General features: G+C 56.6%; 1 protein-coding gene across 1 annotated transcript in view; it reads left to right on the top strand.

Annotated features, from left to right (window-relative positions):
• ERMARD (ER membrane associated RNA degradation) overlaps positions 1 to 4,235 on the top strand; it is a 30,846-nt gene extending 26,611 nt beyond the window's left edge. The window contains exon 19 of the transcript XR_011074957.1: positions 131 to 4,235. The gene's annotated coding sequence lies outside the window, so the exon portion shown is untranslated. The remainder of the gene's footprint in view (positions 1 to 130) is intronic.
• The last annotated feature ends 13,871 nt before the right edge of the window (positions 4,236 to 18,106 follow it).

Below are 18,106 nucleotides of genomic sequence, written 5' to 3'. Positions count from 1 at the left end.
CGCACTTACCAGTTGCTTCCTCCGTGAAGACCCACCCTCACGGCCATGGGTCCTTCCCGGCGCTTGACCTGCCCCCCGAGACAGTGGGGGGCTGCCCTTGAGGCTGTAACACTGCAACTTTCTCCTTTAGGTGGTGTCAATGGATTTTGCAGAAATAAACAACTCGTACTTGGGGCAGCCGGCCGTGGGAAGCTCTCCTGAAGCCTGTGGGCAGACGGCGAGGAGGCGTGGGCATGAGAGCCTTTTGTCTCCAACCTGGGCCTTGGAACGTGCGCAGCCTGGTCCTGCGAGGGCGTCTGCGGTTTCAGGAGATGCTGCAGCAGGCGCCGACCCGATGCCGCGGCGGCTCAGACGGCACCTCCCACCGTCTCGGTCACGAGGAAACTAGGAGCCTCGGGGGAGCCGGGCTTCTAGGCGGTACACAGGTCCGGAGGGCAGCTAGGAGAGTTACTGTCATGGTTGTGTCCCGGAACCCTTGGGTCTGTGCTGTGGGCCTGTTCGTGGCTCAGCCCCGGCCCCGCACAGGCCGCGCCCGGTCACCAAGAGCCTCCGCGAAGGCTCAACACCCACACCCCAGACGCCGCTGCTGGCAACTTCGGAGGCACATTCGGCCGTCACTTCGCCGTCGGTTTTCCGTCCATCCTGCCCCAAGATGATCTCCTGGCTGCCCAGGACTCTCGCCGGTCTTGGTCTGGGCTTCGAGGTCGGGGAGCTGTCTTCCTGTGAGCCTGGGCGCGGGCCTCCGTGGGTGCTGCCCCCGTGGTCCCAGGACCCCGGCGTGGGCTCCCACAGGGAGCGGCGTGCATCCTTTTGGTGTCGCGCTGCGTCTGCAGGCCCTTCCCGCGGCAACGTGACACCCGTGACAAGCGCCGCCCTTGCTGGGGTGCCGGGCGCTAGGGCGGTGTGGCTGGTGCCTGCCCGCCCTTGGGGAGGCCAGGCCGCTCCTGGCCGGTGCTGGGCTGGGCGCTGCCCGCGGGCTTCCTCCTCTCCGTCCGCTCTGTTTTCTCTGTCCGCCCTGCTACTGCAGAGCCCCTGCCTTGATCGGATGCTTCCCTGCGGCCACGCGGGTGGCAGCCACAGCAGAGGGGCTGAAGCTCGTTGTTTTCCTCAGACAATGTCACACGTCTCTGGTGAGCTGCTCTTCACCGTCGAGCTGATGTGGAACTTCACTCCGCGGGGCAGGCGTCCTGAGGGCTGAGCCACACGGGCCGTCTTGCCAGCGGGAGTCGCCAGGGTAACGGGCGCCGGCGTCTGAGGTCCACGACTCGATGGGCACCGTCCGTCACGGCTGAGGAGGCCAAGCGACTGAGAAGCGGCCGGAGGCGCCTGATGTTAGCGAGTCGGCCTTAAGCTCCCCCCGGACGCTTTTTATTTTCTCTGCTGGCCGAATACCTTCAGCAGATGGAAACTGCTGGCGAAAAGGAAAGAAGTGAAGATGAGCTAAATTTGTTCTCCATCAGAAGCTCTCCAAGCCTCAAGAGCGAGCCCGAGAGGGAGCCAACTCGTGCCGGCCTCAGGAGCGCGGCCGCGGAGGTCAGAGGCCACGGGCTCGGACGCGGGACACGGGCTGGACCCCGGCTGCGTCACGCTCCTTCGCGGGCTCAGCCCCTCGCGCCCTGGTTTCTCGTGGGTGACGTGTGGAGGAGACGTCCCGCCCCGATTAGGCTGGCGTGACGACCACGTGCGGGCAGCCCCCAGCCCCTTCCTGACCCGGGCGTCGGTGGCCCTGCCGGGAGGAAGGACGCGGGTGCCGCCGTGTGGCAGCCGCGCTGCGGGCGGGCGGAACGTCCCGGCCTAAGCCCGTGGTCCCCTCCCGCACCGGCGTCTCCGGATCTCTGCGGGGTTTTCGGTGAGGGAGGGGCGGGGAGCCGGCCGCCTCGGCCCGAGCGGCGCCGCGGGACTGCACTGGAGCCACGGGAGGCGCCCCTCCAGGTGGGTGTCGGGGGAGCCCAGACGCGCGCACACCCGGAGGAGGCTCGCTGGGTCGCGTCCCTCGGCCGCCCCTGCCCCGCTGTGCTTCTTCAGGGGTTTGGTCGCGAAGCTGCTCTTGCGAGTAGACTCTGGGCTCCTCAGAAGAGGGCCGCTCCGGGGCTCCGTCAGCGCTGTCGGGCGGGCGGGGCCCGCGCCTCACGGCGTTGCGCTTCTCTGTCGGGTCGCGGGGCGGCGCTCTTCAGCAAAGCACGGCCGCGGCGGCCGCGGGAGGCGCTGGAAGCCTCTGAGGGGAGGGGCTGGGGGATCATGGATGCAGGCGGCACCTGCTCCTTCCTTCGGCCTTGCCTGCAGCGGGCAGAGCCCGGGCTGCCCGGGAGGGTGAAGGGCGGCCGCCAGCTTGTCGGCAGCGCCCACGGGGCTTTCCCCGGAAACGAGCTTTCACTCCGGCCCGGCGAGGCAGGAGCTCCGTCCTCAGGGAGGAAAGCCCGGGCGGGACTGACCCTGTAGCTCAGAGAACGAACCGCAGGGGAGAAGCTCTTTGTTTGAGGACTGGGGTTGATTTCCTGCGGAGGACGGCGTTCGGCGCGGAGTCGCCGGGGAAGGGGCCTCCTGCCGGCTCCCCTTTACTGCGAGTTCCCGGCGGGCGTTGCGGCGTCTGGGGGCGACCGAGAGGAGCCGCGGGGCGCAGGCCTCCGCAGGGCGTGGCTGCGGCCAGCCTGCGGCCACACTGCGCAGTTCCAGGAAGACGATGTCGCTGTGTTGGTGCCCGTGCCCCCGAGTCTTCGAGGCAGACATAACCTGCAGCTGGACCCCTCCGGGCCCCCGGGGCCCTGGATAATGTGGCACCAGAGTGAATCGATTTGGGACCGTTCACAGCCCATCTAAGATCAGTTCTTAAGCTTTTCCAAAGAAGACCCTGGATGATGCAGGAAGTTCTTTTGACACGTCATTCAGTTCCTTTAAGACAAGAGTGTTTTAGGGTACATTCAAAAAAGCCCGTCACGGGCTGAGCCCCACATCACTGGTTACAGTCGGGGCGGGCGGTGGCACAGGTGCGTCTGTGTAAGTACCGGGTGGGCGCCTTGTTCCCCGAGTACCTCGAGGTCCTAATTGTTCACGTCCGCCCCCTCTCCACCCGCACCCACCCCGGAGCACAGCTCCTTCAGGAGCGAGGGGCCCCGGGAAGCCATCTCCTCGGGGGAGGAGGGCGGGGCCGGGGTGGGGCTGGTCCTCTCCCCGCAGGGGGCGTGGCCAGCGTGGCCCGTGCCACCTGGCATCTCCTCTCCATCTCATCACAGCCCCGTTTCTACAAGGCTTTGCAGGTGGGTTCTCCCGAGGGCGAATCCCCACAGCAGCACTGTGAAGGCGCAATCCCGCCCGCTTTACAGGGAGAGAGCAAGGACCCGAGAGAGGGGCTCCCAGCGTCGCGGAGGGGAGGGTCTTGATGCAGGCCTGCGTTCTGGGCCGGGGACTCATCCAAACGGAGGCAAGGCCTGTTGGGTGGCGGCACCGAGTTTGACCTCCTTTCAGCCCGCCTAAGCGTGTTCTCTGTTCTACTACGAGACCCCTGAGGGTGCTCAGGGGTCTTCCTGGGCCTTCCTGCAGCTCTGCGTGGGAATTTAACTTGGCAGCTGCAGCCCATGAATAACTGTATTTCACAAACCTCGCCCCTGAGTTACTGCGACTCTCCCCTCCCATTTGTAAGACGTGACACGGCTTTGAGTGTCAGTGAGGAAATGTCACGAGCCTGCCCTTCCTGTGAACGTGTGTTAGCGCTGTCAGCGCTCTGGAGGGGCCCAGTTTCTTGCTGGGATCAGATTCCTGTATTTCAGCTCATTTCTTTCTTTTTCTTCCCTGTAGTAGTTGATAATTCCGATTTCTCTGGCTTGGATGAAAGTTACATAATAAATAGACATAACTAATCAGAAAATAAGTACTTCATTCCACCGTGGGCAAGGCATTCTGCCAGGGATGCTGAAGGGTCCCAAGAGGCCGCAGAGGGAAGAGGCCGTCGCCGTGGATGGCAGGGATGGATGGCAGGAAGTGCCATCCGAGAGGAGCTGGGTCTGGGGTCAGCAGGGGCCCCAGGTGCCATAAGGTCCTGCTGTTTCCCTCTCCATCCGTAGTCTGGGTTGGAGTCATCAGATTGGCCTTGGGGGGTATGCCAGGTGAGGAGAGGGGTGAGGACGGACCCTTGGGAGGAATGATGGTTAGAACAAAGCACAACCAGGAAGGCCGAGAAGGATCCAGCCGAGTGCAGGAGGGAGGCCCCGGGGGTTCAGAGGAAGACATGACCCCAGAAATGTCTCGGGACGAGGCTGGGGAACGTCCACGTCTCTGGCAATCGGGGTCAGGTGGGCGGGAGGGGGCAGGAGGCAGGAACCACGGACTGTGTCCCCGTGGGTTCACAGAGAAGGGGAGGGGCCTGGCAGGGGCTCTGCCGGAGAGCCCAGCGGGCCGGGGAGACCAGTGCATCTCAGGACTCAGAGTGTCTGAAGGAGGAGAAGATCCTGGAGCAGGTGAGATGGTCAGGTGTGCGGAGCCCTGCGTGAGGCCGCCTGACCTCAGAGAAGAGGGAGGGAAAACATGTTGCAGAGGGTTTCAGGGAGGAAAGAAGCTGAAGAAACGGACACAAAGCAGCTAAATGCCCTCGGTGCAGCAGGAAGAGAATGGGTCTTCCGGGACCGGAGAGGTCGGAGGAGGGGCTGAGGGTGGGAATGTGGGACGAGGGCTTGGAGGAGGTGAGGGCGTCGGTCAGCGGAGGACAGCACTGCCCGGGGCGAGGAAACCTGCCACCATGCCTCTCAGGACACGGGAGCAAGCTGGCTCCATCCTCCCGTTCTTTCTCTATGGATGGTCGACCTCGGTTACTTACAGGTCAGGGGAGCCCTGTGGCCCTTTTAGCCTGGCCATCGCGTCCACGAGCGGGGATTCAGGACGGACTGGTGCTGGGGGCGCCTGGGAACCAGTCGAGGCCCATTTGCTTCGTACTGTTTATCGTGGCGCGGCAGGAACGCAAGAAGGTGTGAGAGCGACCCCGGTGGGGCTGCGGCGGCGAGACAAACGCTGGGGTGTCACTGCCTGTAAAGCCTGTTGTGTCCAGATGGCTGCCGCCCGTCCAGCCCCGTCGCTGTGTTTGTAACACGTCCTCAGGGCGCCCCCCGCTGCCCCCCCGCCCCCGCCTCCCGGGGCCACCGAGGCCCTGCCTGCCCGGCTCTGCTCGCCCGAGTCCCCGCGGCTTCCTCCACCTTCTGCCGGCGCCCGACGAGCATCCGAGGGCCGAGGCCCCAGGGACTGACGAGAGGGCGTCTCCATCCCGAGAGGGACGCCCCCCGGAGGCCGGCGCCGGCACTGCCGACTCCACGGTGTTCGTCGCCACAGAGGTCGCCACGTTCTCAGCTGTCACTCGTGCAGAGCAGGTGCTCTGTGAACCCAGCCGTCCAGGCACGCCCTCCGCCCTCGTGGCAGCTCTGCCGTGGCTACCAGGACGCCGCCCGGCGGGTCCGAGAAGAAGCGGCCAACTTACCCCCCACCGTCCCGTCTTTTCTGGAGCATTCGCAACAGGAGGTCTGATTGCTGAGGATGTGGTGGGGGGGCAGTTTTCACACCAACTTTCGGACCAATCAGCCGCTCGCTGAGGCAGCGTCTCCCCAGACTCCTTGCTCACCCTGCGAGCACCCGTGGGGCCGCCGCGTCCTCGGGTCCAGGTGGACGCTGAAGTGGGTGGAGGACAGGTCAGGCCCTGCTGCTGCCTCAGTGCGGGGGCACCGCGCCCACAAGGCCTCAGTGGGCAGGAGGGGAGCCGGCGGGGCAGCCGCAGGGGCGGGGGGCGGGGACACCCTGCAGAGGGCTGGCAGCGGTCAGCCTGAGCCGGGTGTGTTTCAACCCCAGAGAGTGGGCCGAGCACGACCCCAAAGTGAAGGAAGATGCTTCACAGCAGCAGAAGATGCTGCAGGTGCCAGAGGGACCCCACGCGGGGTGAGCGCGTGTGAGACAGGAATGGGACCCAGCGGACAAAGGCAGCAGCACGGTCACCGTGGCCGAGGTGGCCGGACGGGAGGCTCCTGTCGGACCCGAGCGCTCGGCCTGGACTGGATGCTGAGTGAGGCCTGCGGGTCCACCTGAGGATGGAGGAACCGAGCGTGGCCAGGCTGTGGGCTGTGGCCCGTCACCCCTGTAGGGTTTGGAACTTCAGCCTCTGTGGGACCAACATAAAGTTCCCAAGTCCACTGGGTTCGACTGACAGCTCTGATCTCTTCTCTGGCTGGCTCCGGGAAAGGACTTTTGCCAATCTAATAGGTTTTCTATTATAATAAGTTTGAGCATCTGTTTGTATTTTTTCCCGCTGGAATATCTAGAGGTTTTGCCCATTTATCTATTGGGTTGCAGATCTTTGTCTTTCTTGTTGATTTCTAGGAGCTCTTTATATACTAAGGATATAGCTTGTGATAGGAGGTGAATATATATATATATATATATATATATATATATATATATATATATATATATATATATACACACACACACACACACATATATATTTTTTTCTCATTGTCTTCCTTATTTCTTAATTTGATGATGGCAGTTTTTTTATGCAGAAGTTTTTATTTTTGTGTTGTTAAATTTATAAATCCTTCTTTTACTGCTTTTGGATTTTCAGTTTTAATTAGAAGAGTCTTTGCTTGACTACAAAGTTATAAAGGAATTTGCCCATGATTTCTGTTAGTACTTTTCTGAGTTTATGTTTAACATTTAAATATTTGACTCATTTGGAACTCATTTTGACGTACAGTGTGACACATGGTTGCAGCTTTTATCTTTTCTTATTTATTTTGTTGGTAGCTACTCTGTTGTCCTAATGCTGTTTATCCCATGGTTGCTTTTTCACTACTGATCTGAGATGTCACCTTTACTACATACTAATTTACCACATACTTCCAGCACAGCAATGGTCTAATGATTAACACTGGATTTTCCTACCTATTCTTGTTTCTTTTTCTATTTGAACTTTCGAATCAAATTGTCTAGTCATCTTCTCACAATAAAAAATTCAAAATCAAATATCCAGAAAAACCTCAATCCATCCTTATTTTTGTTGTGGTTACGTTAATTTATGAAACAGGTTGGGGAGACTGTGTCCTGTGATGTTGAGTCTTCCTGGTGAAGAACGTGGTAACCTCTCCAATTGTTCAAGTTTTCTTATATGAATTTTTTAAGGTATTTAAAAATGTTTCTCAAATAGATCTTAATTTCTTAGGTTTATTCCTAGAAACTTTATCTTTGTTTTTTGGATAATTAAATGAGGGTGATTTCTTCCATTATAGCTTTTAAAGCTATTGGTTTCTCTATTTTAATTTTATACCCTGATATCTTACTAAATTTTCTTATTATTTGTAGAAGGTTTTCACTTCGTGTTGTCTTTGGGCTGAGATAGATGTATTTTGCCATGTTAAGGAAATATTTAATCCTATTTTATTGAGGTTTTTAATGCTGAATTTTATCAAATACTTTTTCAGCTTCTCTGAAGATGATCCTATTATTTTTAAAATCTTTAGATCTGTTAAGAGATAAAACAAATTACCTATAACCACTTTTGCAACCAGCTTTTTAAAAGTTTTGAATTTTATTTTGACATGTAATTATGTTTAGCTGAGCTCTATAGCATGTATTATTGAAAACCCAATTTTCCATAAGGACATACTATTTTCTCAAGCATCTGGAGTTCAACAGCATCTTGAATTCATTTAACAAAGCCTTACGGCAAAAAAAAAACAGAGCTGTGCAGTCATGCCATTATTTAAAAGCTGACATTCGTTCTCTGACTTTGAAAAATAATAGATATATATATTTTAATGAAGAAAGTGACATACAGTATGCTCGTCTTAAACAAAGCAAGCATCTTAAAGCAAGAGTGCACAGAAGTAGGTATGTAGGAAGCTAGAAGGATTAGATAAACATTGTCAATAAATTTAAATTGATGGGATACACACTTTTAAATTGCCTTTTAAAAATAACATAAGAAATAAGTTAGAAAGCAAATAAGTAGAAAATCTAAGTTCACAGATGCCTGCTATCAGACGGACCTTCCTGCACGCCGGTCTCCATGGCAACAGCAGAGTGAGGGACCGGAGACTGAGGAGCTGCCACAGTAAACCCATCGATCCCCTGAACACCTTCATTTCGGAAGCTTGCTTGTTGCCTTTCAATTTTACAGAATCACATTACAATTTTGTGGTGACTGGAAACCAAGAGGAGAAAAGATTTCTACCTCCAAGATGGAGCAGGCATTCACCACTAAAGGGGAGCGATCTTGAGGCTTTTTATAAAGTATTTATCCCCCGGGACTTTAGTCAGGTGCAAGGAGCCCAAGCCCTGGGTCTGGATGCGTAAACCTCCAGCATCACACGCAGGACCCAGTTTTTGATATTATGTGTGTCGTGGAGGTGCCTGTAAATGGGCTACAGACACTGACTTATGGGTTATTTATTTGTCGCCTCTGCAGTGCAGGTGGCAATAAACACACCACCTTGAGGTAGGGGTGTTGGGAAAGCCTCATCAAGTCGAGAGCTGTTAACCTGCTGGCATTTCCTCCTCCTGGACCTCCTCCTTAAACAGCTGGGCAGGGACCGCATCCGCCTCTGCGACGGCTGTAACGCTGGGTGATGGATCTCACGCGGCTGCCATTGCGGGTGGAGCCCAGCACCTGCGTGCTGTCCGATCCAAGGCTCCTGGAACATGTTTGTTTAAACCAATCAACGCTTTCTGATGATGGCACGAGCCTTAAAGCCTTGACGCTGCCATTTTTCAAAAGGGGCAAAGCATGGCTGAAAATAACAGAACTCATCCCCACAGCAGCAGCCCTGGGAGATGAACCAAGGGTTTCCCCGCGTGCTGTCCGTGCCGCCGCCTCTCACCTGCACGTGGGGTAAAAGCCGCAAAAGAGACTAACCAGAAGCGAAAGACTGGAAACGAATGAGAAGGCACCGGGCAGGCTCCCGCTCAAAAGGCCCCACCAGCCAGCCGGATCTCGGCCCACTGAGGTCACATGTGCAGAGGGGCCTTGGGCGGCGGGTAAACTGCGGGAGGGGTGATCCGGGGGTGGGCGGCCAAGCAGAGGAGCAGAACGGCTTCTTCAACGTTGTAAAGGTTGCTTAATGAAGAAGCCGCTGTAAGGGGGCCTACGGCCCGTGTGTATCTTCTGACTAACTGGCGTTACACGGCCGTCTGTGTGCTCAGCTCTGCCCCAGGGCTCCTGTGCCTGGAAAGCCTCCTGTTCCATCAGGAGGACCTGTCGTCCACGCACAGGACAAAATAGCCGAGGCTCACGTGCCCCCAGGCAGCGCTGGTGGACAGCGCACCCTGGGTGGAGGGGCTGGCGTGATGTGACATTTTACATACGTGAGCAGGCATCAGATAAGCAGGAAGGCTTATTCCATCATCCAAGTCCATCCTGCGGACTCAGCTTCCGGGAGCACAATATAATATTTCAGTCAAAAAGTTAAATCCTTCCTTGGCCTGGATTTCTTTAGGGATAATCCCGACTAGAGCATTTACACCGAGAGAAGACCCGTGTTTGTCAGAAGTACCTCCTAGCAAGCTCCCTGGTGAGGGCCAAGCCATTATGCAAAGCGAGTGTTATTTATTTATCTTTCCCGGAGAACAGAAAACACACTGTACACACACTTGCCATTCAGTTTGGCAGAGGCTGAGACGAGGTGGTGACACGTTCATGTATCAGGAAGGAGTTTGAAAACATTAGTGGCGAATTAAAACCAAGCTCCCGACAGAGATGCCCGCCCAGGGGTTCCTGCTGTCCTGAGTCAGCCGGGCCCCACGAGGTTGCCAGACGGTAGGGGCAGGTCTCCCTCCTCCGACAGCCCCTCCCCCCGCCCCACTGCCCAGCTCGGCAAAGGAATGTTTGAGCAAGATAACATGCCCCCAAAAGCCCAAGTAAAGTGTTATGAGGAGCACAGGTGGGCCTGTTTGAAAGGTAAACTACTCCCGAAGCAGCAATCAGACAAATGATCCGACCCCAGCGATTTGGTTAATGTTTCTCCCGCTCTCCTGCTGTGCACACGGCTCCCGCTGGCGGGGCCCCCGGCGTGCTCCGTGCGGACAACCTCCCCGCTGCCCGGGGGTCCCTTCTTTCACCTGGGGCCGCAGCCAGGCGGCTTCTAATCACACACCTCATCCGGCTGTGCTGCGCAGAGGGTCTCCCACCTCCCCGCCAGGCGTTACCTCGGCTGCCAAAACACAATCTGTCCTGATGGCCCTGAAACCGGCCCCCCGCCCCTCGCTCCTCCGCTGATGCCTGAGTCTCCATCTGACTTGGGCTTGGTGTGCTCGGCGGCACTTAATCCACTTTTCCCTCCAGCTCACGGCAACGGTGGCTCCTGCCAGGCCGGGCTGGCAGTGGCTCCGACAGTGGGACATAAGCCCAGCTGGTGCCCGGAACTTCCGTGTTCACGTTCACAGCTGCCCCGGTGCCAGGAGAGTGGTTCCCGTGCATCCCGAACGGACGGGGGGCTCTTCCTGTGGCCCCCGCTCCGCATTCGGGGCCGCACCGCTGGTTACCCGGCAGCATCTCTTTGTCTCAGTCCTGGTGAGACCAACAGAGAAACAAAAGCCAGCCCTGCGGGGCTCGGGAGGCAGCAAACGGTGTGAACAGGAGGCCACGCTGGGCATCGAGGGGCAGGACGCTGGGGCGGCGAGAAGCAGCCCAGTGGCTGGGACAACGGCGAGAGGGGCTGGGTCCCAGGTCCTGGGATGGGGCCGGTTGGGGCGCTCCTGGGAGAGTCTTTCCACGAAGCGCCATGGGCCGGGTTCCCGGGGCGCAGGTTGTCTGCACATCCGTCTGCACACAGGCCGGCGTCCGTGGGGCCAGCAGCCTGGCCCTGGCCCGCTGACCGTGGCATTAAGTCTTCAGACGGAAAAGCTGTTGTCGCGGCCCCAGTGGGGGGCGTCGTACTGGTTCGGGGAGACTCTGGGTTATTTCACCGTTTCCTACAAATGACCTCAAGCCGTTGGCCGGAGCCACTCCAAACGGACTATTTGTCTACTTTCTCTCGAAGGCTGGGGCGGGGCCCCCGCACGGCCTCGGCTGTAAAGCCATTATGCTTCCTGAGTAGCTTCCCAGCGACAACCGGCTGTCCCGCTTGGGACCCTGGCTTCCTGGTCAGCTGCCTGGAAGGAGGGACACCGGCCTCTGGCCAACGGCCCGAGTGGAGCCCACCGCCCGGGGACCCTGGACTGGAGCGGCGGCCCCGGAAACACGGGCTGGGCTGCAGGAGCTTTAAGATGCGCTTGGAGGCTGGCATTTCTGTCAGCAAGATTCTAAATTCTGCGCCATCCGTGGTCACCTTAAGGTCACGACCTTCAGTTACGCTCCAGCCACTCGCCCAAGGAACCCAGCAGACCCGTCCCCTGGGTCACGCCCGGGCTGGTTTGCTGTCGTCAGCGGCGTGGCCAGGAGGGAACGTTGACCCGGCGTCCCCTGGAGCTGGAGCTGCCAGGCCCCGCTCCCGCCGTCGTGCTTCTCAGGTGAGCGTTGCCCGTCACAGCCGCCCTCCGTCCGCTGGCCGCCCTGCCGTCGGCGTGTGTGACGTTCCCATGCTGGCCCTGCAGCTCTGGGTCCACCGTCAGCCAGACACGGCGTGGCAGCCCCGGGAGGTGACCGTCAGGGGAGCGAAGGGTGCAGCTCAGTGGAGGAGCTGAGCCCACGTCAGCCCTGGTGGTCCCGGGCGGACCCCTCGAGGGGTGCACGCTCACGGTGGCGCCCGTGTTGCCCAGAGTAGGTGTGCCCGCAGGGTGGGACGGCCACTCCCAGGGGCTCATCCCCCTCCCACCCCAGGCGCTGTGGCTCCCATGCCCGCGGACGTCCAGGGACCCGGGCTTCTTCCGTCTCACGGCTCCACCCTCCTCTGGGGCAGGGGCCAGATCAGCGGGGGGGGGGGGGGCAGTCTCGGCCCAGCTCCCCGTCCGCCTGCAGCGGAGAAGTGGATGGCGGGGCTGCCAGCTGCTGACCCTGCTCGGCCAGCACGGGGTGGGGACGGGAGGGTGGGGAGGGCCGGCTTGCTCTCCCTGCCCGGAGGTGGCAGGTCCTCTCCCCGCCGACCCAGGTGCCAGTGGCAGGGGACGGAGGCTCCGGGGAGCCCGGCCCCAGGGCGACGCTGCCCACGGCGGGGGCGCGTGCGGCTGGGCTGACGGCCCGCTGACGCTGCCCCCAGCTTCTGTCCTTAGTGTACAGGTGAGGTTGTGCGGGCTCCCGGATCCTGCAGCCAGCGGAGGTCGTGCTGGAACCCAGCCTGTCCGGCCTCAGGTCTGCGCTTTCTCCGCCGAGTCTGAGTTCAAGGCTGCTCACAAGCTGCAGGACCCTGGGCGAGTCACACCTTCTCTGTGGGCAGATTCTCGTGTCCAGCAACATGGATTCTGCCTAACCTTTCTTCTAATGCTGAAAAATCAGGGAATGCCTGGCGGCAACACAGACTTGGAGTCAATCACAATTCTCTCGCTCACTTCTGAGGATGTTTGCTGTAAAATATACATACCATACTATTGATCATTTAACCATTTGTATAAATGTACCATTCAGAGGCATTAAACACATTCACAGTATTGTGTAACCATCACCACTCTCTTTACCTAAAGCTTCTTCCTCATCCCCGACATCAGCTCTGTGCCGACACATCAATAACTCCTCGCCCCACCCCACCCTGGTAACTCGCTTTGACTTTCTGTCTCTGAATTTGCTAATTCTGGTATGTCCTATAACTGGTATCGTGCAATGGTTGCCCTTCTGTGTCTGGTTTATTTTACTAAGCATAATGTTTTCAAGCTCTGTCTATGATGTAGCATGTATCAACTTTTCCTTCCTTTTTAACCACTGAATAATATTCTGTGTGTGTGCGTGTGTGTGTGTGTGTGTGTGACATCATCTTTATCCTTCATGTGCTGGTGGACACTGGTGTTGTTTCCACCGTTTGGCTGCTGTGAACATGACTGTGCAAATACTTGTTCGAGTTCTTGCTTTCAGTTCTTTCGTGTATATACCCAGGAGGGACTTGCTGGGCCACATAGCACTGAGCTGTTCTCCACTGGACGTTCTCACCCGCCATGCGTGCGTGAGGCTCCAGGCTCTCCACATCTTCACCAACATACGTTGTTTTGCATTTTTCAACAATGATTACAGCCATCCGATTAGGTGTGAGGTGACATCTCAGCTGTGGTTTTGGCTTGTCTCACCCACTGACTAAGGATGTGGAACATCTCTTCATTTGCTTGTTGGCCATTTGCATATCATCTTTGGAGAAATGACAGTTCAAGTCATTTGTCCATTTTTAATTTTTTTTTTTTGTTTAGCTGTAGGAGTTCTTTATATATTCTGGATATTAATCCCTTATCAGATAGAGGATTTGCAAATATTTTCTCCCATTCTGTAGGTTGTCTTTTTGCTTTCTTGATACTGTTCTTTATGCACAGAATTATTAATTTTGATGTAGTCTGATTCATCTATCTTTCCTTTTGTTGCCTGTGCTTTTGGTGTCATATTATTACATTTTAATAGTGCATTCTTTCCTTACTCATTCTTACTGCTACCTCTGTCATATGTCAAAATTCTCGAAACATGTGTATCTGTTTCTGGGTTCTCTGTCCTGTTCCGTGGCCTCTGCTTCTCCTGACACCACTGCCTCATTACCGCCTTAGAGTCAGTCTTGAGACCCAGCAGGGCAGGTACCACCGTCTCCTCCTCCTCCTTTGAAATGTTCTTTGCTATTGTTAGCTCTTTGCTTTAATAAACTTTACCATCAGCTTACTAAGTTCCACGATAAATATAGCAGGAATTCTGATTGAAATGGCATCTAACTCACAGCTTTTAAGGGGGAGGGTCACCATATTCACAATATTAGTCTTAACATCCCTCAACACAGTATATTTTCCACGTGTTCAAATCTTTTTATGTTCCTCAATATTTTAATATTTCCCCACCGAAGATTGTGGATGTCCTTTTTAGACAAATATCTGTAGCGATGTTTTAAAAATAGCTTTCATGCTGTTGTTTACGATGTCTTCTTTCCTATTATATTTTCTAATTCATAATTATTGGGTATACGAGTGCTACCGGTTTTGGTAAATAGATCTAAACAACTTCCTCCTCTTTTCCTCTTTTTTTTTTTTTTAAATTTTTAAATGATATTCTTGTCTGCTTACATTCTTTTTATTTATGTATGTATGTATGTATGGCTGTGTTGGGTCTTTGTTTCTGTGCAAGGGCTTTCTCTAGTTGTGGCAAGCGGGGGCCACTCATCATCGCGGTGTGGGGGCCACTCTTCATCGCGGTGCGCGGGCCTCTCACTATCGCGGCCTCTCGTTGCCGAGCACAGGCTCCAGACGCACAGGCTCCAGACGCGCAGGCTCAGTAATTGTGGCTCACGGGCCAAGTTGCTCCGCGGCATGTGGGATCTTCCCAGACCAGGGCTCGAACCCGCGTCCCCTGCATTGGCAGGCACATTCTCAACCACTGCGCCACCAGGGAAGCCCTTTTCCTCTTTTTTATTTTTAATTTCTCTTTTTAAAATTATCCTAAGATTTTAATACCTATATCTTACTGTATTTTTATTTTTAACAGACCCAAAATTGTTCAGTATTTCTACCCCTCCAAACAGGAAAAGGATTTTAGCATTTTTAACCACCTACATTTAAACATGAAATTAGTTATTGATTTTTTAAAATATAAGTTTCAAGTACAGCATTGTACTATGACATCTGTGTACACTGCAGGGTGACCCCCCCCCCCCAAGTCTGGTCACCGTCCATCACCAGACGGTGGACCCCCTTCACCCAAGTCATCCCTCCCCCAACCCCCTTCTCCTCTGATAACAACCAATCTGTTCTTTACACCCACGGACTTGGATTTTTTGTTTGGTGGTTTGTTCCTCAGATTCCACATACAAGTGAGATTATACCGTATCTTTCTCTGTCTGACTTATTTCACTTAGAATAATACCCTCCGGGTTCATCCATGTTGCCACAAATGGCAAGATTTTTTTTAATGACTGAATAACATTTCTGTATATATACATAATATAATATTCCATTATGTATATATCACATCCTTTTTATCCATTCATGCATGCATGGACACTTAGGTTGCGTCCATGTCTTGGCTATCGTGAACAGGGCTGCTGTGAACATTGGGGTGCATGTGTCTTTTTGAATACATTGGTTTAATGAAATATATTGTGGAGACTGATCTCTGTTCCTTGTTATGTTTTGGTGTGGCTCTCATAGCATCTCTGTTGATGGTGCTGGTCTGTAGCGTGGGGCTCTCCTAGGCCAGCCGGCCTGGAGCAGATCAGGAGGCCACCCCTGGACAGAAGGTGCATGACGGTGCTGGGTCCACAGCGCGTGAGGGGAGGGAGGGGCGCGGCTCTGGGGAGAGTGCATTTCACCTGTGGCCGATTTCGTCTCTGGAGCCGGTGGTCCGTCCTCCAGGCAGGCCGAGCACCCGCCAGCCCGGCACCCAGTCCGGAGTCTGAGCCCTGTCTGCCACGCCGTGCCCTCTGGTTTCCTGGCTCTGGCTTCTGTTCAGATGAGTTGCGGGAACCCCGCAGAGCGTTAAACTCTCGTCCTGATCCCCCCCTTCGCGGTACAGCGGCCACGAGACGCAGGGTTTCCCTGTTTCCAAGGTGTGGGAGAGGCGTGTGCAGCCAAGGGGAGGCCGTGGTTGTTAGGGACCAGGACAGCATTTCCTGCAGGGAATTAATCCTGGGGCCTCAGGTCCTGCTATGATTTACTCACTGCAGAGTTGAAAGGCCCGGATTCAAAGGCCCAGCGCAAACCTTTGCCCCCAGGGAACAAAGGCGGGAGATTAGCTCCATGTTATCAATCAGCATTGTCAGGATGGGATAGAAACGCTTCACCTGTTGACGCCTTAGTGTGGCCTCCAGAGGAGGTCAGAGGTCATTCCTGCCCAAGGTTTTGTGTCTCAGTTCCCCTGGCCCCGAATTACCTTTAAAAATGGCCTCAAAGGACCGGAGATGAACGTGGATTAGTGTCTTAATCTTACAGCAGAGCCTGTAGTTAGGGTCCGGGGACGGAGGGGCTGGTGGCATTGTCTGGGGCTGTCCCTGGCACGCGGCCCTGGGGGTGAGGCCGGCTTTGAGCCTCTGGACACGACCCTTTACCAGCTCGGGGGTGGCTCACGGGGCTTTGCCAGCTGACTCAGTGGGACAGTGGGGTTTGTCAAGAGCCAAATAAGCGAACTCTTGGGCTCCGAGGGGATGGGAGCAACCTGCTCCGGGGGTCCTGTTGGGAAACGGAGGTGGAGCTCATGCTCCAGGGACTGGGAGAGACACCCGCCCCCGCCCCCCACCCGTCAGAGTCCCCCGGAGGGTAACCTCATCGGATCGAATTTGCCTTTCTTCTGGCTGCACACGCTGTAGACGCAGCCCTGCCGCGACGGGCTTCCACCTCCATGTGGCCTGCGGGCCCCAAAGCCCCTCTGCAAAGCGGAGCCCCCAGCAGGCAGGCGTGAGGCCCTGTGAGTGTCCCCCGCAGCCAGCAGGGAGCCTGCATGGGGGCCGGGATTGGCGGGGTGCCGTGGGTGCCCGCTGGCCTTTCCCTGCAAGGGCGCTCGGGTCACTGAGTTGTCTCTGCGGAGAGTCTGCGGGGCGAGGCGGGGCCCTGCCTGTCCCTCCTGTCGCCCTCCTTCCCTCCCCCAGTAAACGCTGCTCTGCTGGGCCCTGCTTCCGGGGCTGCCCGTCACCCCTCCTCCCAGCTCTCCCCTCCCTCCCTCCTCCCCACCAGTGTCCCTGGGGGCCGTCCTCTGTCCAGACTCCTCTGCTGAATCCCAGCCCCCAGCTCCGCCGGGGCCTCTGTGTGCCGTGTAGACAAGTGCCTTCTCCCGACTTCCCTCCATAAGCACCCCTGCACCCACCTTCCCAGGCCCTTCTGCCTGCTCCTCGGCCCCTAACCCTGCTGGCCCAGCGGCTGCCGGGTGGGCTCGCCTTCCTGCACCTCCCCTCCTCCACCCCTCTGGGGGCGGCCAGGCCGCAGGCATCAGGGGGTCCAGCTGCTTTGCGCCGCTGCCCGGGGCCAGAAGGCCTTCCAGGACAGGTGCTCCTCTAAGAGTTTAGACCAGTGACAAGATATGAAGCTGAAAGACTGTTCTGAGCCGTTGATAGTAAAAACAACTCTGTATACAACATTGGAAAGGAAAGGCTGAATTCTCTCTTTATGGAAAATATGTGAAAATTGTTCTCACGTGATGAGGCAAAGACAGGAAGCCGAGAAAATGGAGGAGGAGGAACACTTAGAGGAGTGCCCGGCAGTTGATTAGAAACATCGTCATTTTGGATGTTGTGACGTGTGTGGTGTCTGCGGGGGTCTCCTGCCGCGTTCTAAGTGGGCGCCGGCAGGTTCTTTTCTCGCGTGGCCTCCCTCCCCCTCGCCCTCCCCTCCCCTTCCCCCTCCCCCTCCCTCCCCCTCCCCTCCCCCTCCCCCTGGGCTGTGAGGCCGGAGCCTCACCTCCTGCTGTGTGGGAGGCCTTGTTCTGCTCTTGGCCCCTCCTGACGCCTGGGCTGTGCCTCCGGACTCAGCGTCTCACGGGTGATTCGTCTTTTATTTCCCATTTTCTACCCAGGGCGCAGGACGTTCTGACCGAATATGTAGCTCCATCGGTCTAGTGACGTCTGACAGCTTGTGAAACCGACGTTTTAAGTAGAAATTCAGCAGTTCCAGGAGCGCTGCTCTATTTTTCACTCACGGATTTGGGAAGCGTCTTCACAAAAATGAGCTTTGAGAAATTTTTCTGAATTTTATTTGTGACCGCGTGTGGGGTGGCGGCCGGTGGAGGTGGCTCCCGGTGACCCTCGGAAACGCCGTTCTCTGTCGCGGACGCCGGACGGCTGACCCCAGGGGACGTCTGAACCTGGAGCTGAGAAGAGGGCGTCGGAGGTGGGAAAGGCTGGCGCTCAGCGCCTTCTGGGGACTTCGGGAGGATTCTGTGCATGTGGGGATCTGGGGCCACGAGCAAGCGGGAGGCCCAGAGCCACAGTGGGTGCGCGGCGAGGCCGCCGGCCCTCCTGCAGCAGCTCTGCCGTGGGGCGCCCTCGTCGGCCACTCACAGCGCCCCCGGCGCGCCCGCAGGGCCTTCCTGCTCGGAGCTGGCCCCGGG

The sequence above is a fragment of the Eschrichtius robustus genome, chromosome 9, assembly GCF_028021215.1.
Source record: "Eschrichtius robustus isolate mEscRob2 chromosome 9, mEscRob2.pri, whole genome shotgun sequence".
NCBI lineage: Eukaryota > Metazoa > Chordata > Mammalia > Artiodactyla > Eschrichtiidae > Eschrichtius > Eschrichtius robustus.
This window is presented reverse-complemented; position numbering and strand designations above follow the sequence as displayed.